The sequence below is a fragment of the Hemibagrus wyckioides genome, linkage group LG07, assembly GCF_019097595.1.
Source record: "Hemibagrus wyckioides isolate EC202008001 linkage group LG07, SWU_Hwy_1.0, whole genome shotgun sequence".
NCBI classification, from domain to species: Eukaryota; Metazoa; Chordata; class Actinopteri; order Siluriformes; family Bagridae; genus Hemibagrus; species Hemibagrus wyckioides.
In genome coordinates this window covers 6058359-6061953 of record NC_080716.1, presented here as the reverse complement: position 1 = coordinate 6061953, position 3595 = coordinate 6058359, and the positions used below count along the sequence as shown (strand labels likewise).

General features: G+C 37.2%; 1 non-coding gene across 1 annotated transcript; it reads right to left on the bottom strand.

Moving 5' to 3' along the window:
• Nucleotides 1–2200: 2200 nt before the first annotated feature.
• Nucleotides 2201–2272, bottom strand: trnap-cgg (transfer RNA proline (anticodon CGG)). Its single transcript has one exon. It is a non-coding gene; the product is annotated as a tRNA-Pro (tRNA).
• Nucleotides 2273–3595: the final 1323 nt, after the last annotated feature.

Here is a 3595-nt window from a genome sequence, read left to right as displayed (position 1 = left end):
TATGCTATATACTTATCGTACTAAAAGGAACACATGCATCCCCCCAGAGCACTTGCAGGTTCACGTTCAAGACCATTCACACCTGTCCCTGAACAATGAAACAGGCATCCCCCCAAAAATCCAGAACATTTAGAGCCTGTTTTTCTATCTCCTAATGCTACAAACTGCTACTTGGGCAACACTCAAAAAAATCTCAGGATCATTTAGAAGTTAAAAAACAAACAAAAACTACAAAGATACAGGGAGTTTCAGATACTGCTATAGATGATAGAGTTTCAAATACCACATACAGTTTATTCCTGTGTTTAATTATGGTCTAAGCTAAACTAAGTAAAAATTTAACAGAAAAGCACATTTAGAACTTAGTTACAATGAATCATTTTACACTTTAAATTTCTACTAAAATTTTTTTCAAGTTGTGACCATGTGAGAAGTGCAGTGTCCTTATGTAAGGTGTAAGGAGCACAGGCTATTTTGACTACGACTCTGGCCCAACGTTGTAGACATAGACATAACAAGCTCTAAATCAAATTTGATGAATGTTTTCCAAAATAACTAAATATGTATGTGTTCTAGACATTGTAATAAACACAAAAAAATATTTAAGGAATTTTACTTAATTGAATCTTGACAAATCCAGTCATGCAAAAAAAGGAGATGAGCTCAACGCGAAGTTTGCAGATAGAGTGAGTTCATGGCCAGATTACCGGACCTATAAACACTTCTTCTATCAAATAGCATTGTGAGGACAAACAATAGGACCCATTAAGTATGTAAATGTGGTCATGAAAAAAAAAAAACATTTGCAGGCCTTTTTTAGAATTGTTAAAAGTGATGTTGTAATTCTGCAACACTGGGCTTTACAGGGTTAAGAGTGTCAATTTCTTTAAACAGAATTATGTTTAGGTATCAGTTCAAATCTCCATCATTCACCTAATATTTATGAATAATGTAAATTACTACTTATTTGTTTTTAACAACTATGAAAATAAAGAAGAGTAACATGACTGTTGTGTCTCTCTTGCAGTAGGTATAAATGGCAGGATCTCTGTGAAACTTTCTAAACTGTATCTTACCACATCTAGCTCCACCCACTTTTACTTGGTCATAGTCATGTCAGCCCTGTCAAATGTCAGCTCTGGTATCATATTGATCGAAACAAGCAAAGAATTTTCATAATATATTTTATTGCATGTTGTTTACATGTATTAAGGCTGATTTTTCCTAAACATAGTGTAAATATAGCATAAAAACCTAGTTCCTAATTGCATATTGTGTCTGTAGTATAATAACTGCATTCAACCATATATTCAAATTAATTTAAATTATTCTGTAATGCTGCATGCTACACAGTGTAGTTAATGCTATAGTTATCTGTCTGTGTCTAAAGACCCTGAGAATGAGCCTTCCTAACACACCTAAATAAAATGTTTCACTATGCTGGAGTAAACAATCACTTGACAAAATGAGTCCTATTTGAACCTAATCTGAACCTTTGCTTACCTGTTGCACTTTCTAATTTTTTTTTTTTTTACAGTGAATCATTTTTGCCATACCTTTGTGCTGGTATTTCTTAGTATGTGCACATTTGAGAGGCGTGCAATACGATAATTCATTGCAGACTTTGGTCCAAGTAAAAGCATGTCTCTTTTATTCGACTTGATGAAGGTCCTACTGTGCTGTTTAGCTGTGACCAGTCACCAGGTTATGTCTGCAACCTGGTCTGCAACCAGGTAGTTGGCTAAGTTCTGAATCATCTATTTTTTGTTCAAATTTGCATGAAGTAATACACACACTAGTTATCTCTGGCAGCTAATTAGTCAAGTATATAAGTAGCACATTGACATAGCTTCAGCATCCCTGCTTTGATTCTGAGCCACAGATTACTTGCTATGTGGAGTTTTGGATGTTCTCTCCATGGCCACAAGACATGCCAATATCTGATTTGGCTAGATTGCCCCTAGGTGTGAATGATTGTTTTAGCAGGTTTCCTGTAAGAGGCCTCAATCCAAGGACCCATCCCACTCCCCATATTCCAGAGATAGGCTCAAGGTTGGAGCTTTCATTTTCAGAGGCAATTACAGTGGGATTTGACCCTCCTTAGAGATCTGGAGAAATAAGCTCCCAAGCGAGAACCAAGCAGCCGGCAGTGCAAGTTTCCATTAGTTTTGTCCCACCCACACTATTCCATGTAAAACCAGGGCTCGTCCGGGATTTGAACCCGGGACCTCTCACACCCGAAGCGAGAATCATACCCCTAGACCAACGAGCCAAGTCATCCTGCTGCAGCTTGATGTACAACAATGGAGGTTCACTGTACTCTGTAACTGTATGGCCGTCCTGTTCATATGAACTGGGGTCCAAGTAAAAAGAACTCTGTTACACAAATTCAAGTTAACAATAAAGCGAAGGCTCCTGTGGGATTCAAACCTTTTTGGAACCAAGCCGCTAAGTGTGAACCAAGTAAGCAGCTCTTGCCATTGGGCCAAATACGTCATTAATCTCGGTGGACATGAAGATCAAAATCAATTCTTGTAGAACAAGCTTGCTTTAGTGTCAGGTGGAGGTTTCAGTATAGGTCAAGTTTACAGGATTGTAGCATCTTTGCTGGAAACTGTACTGTTGCTCCAGTATAGCTTGGTGAATATTATGAGGTTTCAGGTAGTTTCTGTGACGTTTGCAGTAAGTTTGAAAAAATTATTCCAGTTGGTAATAAAATTGAATTAGCTGGTTGCTAAAGAAACTCAGGAGGCTTTTAGCTGCCATAAACATTTATGTCATTATTTTAGAAATTTCTAAAAATATTCTAGAAATTTATTTTAAGTATATTTGTTGTTTGTTTTATTTTTGTTCTTCTGTTGAGTATTTGTTTGTATTATCACTAGTAGGAACTATTATTACGTTCTGCTGTGCTATGTTGCACACAGACCTTTTTTTTGTGTGTGTGTTTACATGTTGCTGCCAAGAACCACGTGAAATGGGTGAATAAGTTAAAAGAAGTTTAAAAGTTCTTAAGTGAAGTTAAGTTACGGCAAGTGAAGAGAAGAGGTTTTGTAAGATTGTTTTGGGTTCTTTATCAAGTACTCATTCCCTCTTGGTTATGTGCAGCCAGCGAGGTATGTTAATTATCTTTCATTTTCATTGCGTATATGTATATTCGGTTTACAGTCTGTTTATGTCAAACAAATGTGTGCTTATTATGTGTATTTTTGTATGATAAGTGCGATAAGTAAAGATTAAATCCATCAGTAACAAACTATGGTGTTGTGTATTTCCTGGAGGGTGTGATATGGCTGGTGGGGTATGGTTTGGTAGCTGTTACAAGGTCTCATCTTTATGTCTCTGCTGGTGCCACTCACATACATGTAAAGTAAGCACATGCAGGGCAACAAGAACACCACTCCGGCAACGTTACAAATATATAACAAATGAAGAAAAATGAAAAGAACTCAGCAGCAGAGTGAACATCTCTACATACATGCACACTCTTCTCTCAGGCAACTCTCCCATGTGCATTCGCACTCACTCCACACACACCTGTCGGGAGTGGTCGTCTTAAAGGCACAACAACACATTTAAAGGAACAAAACATTAG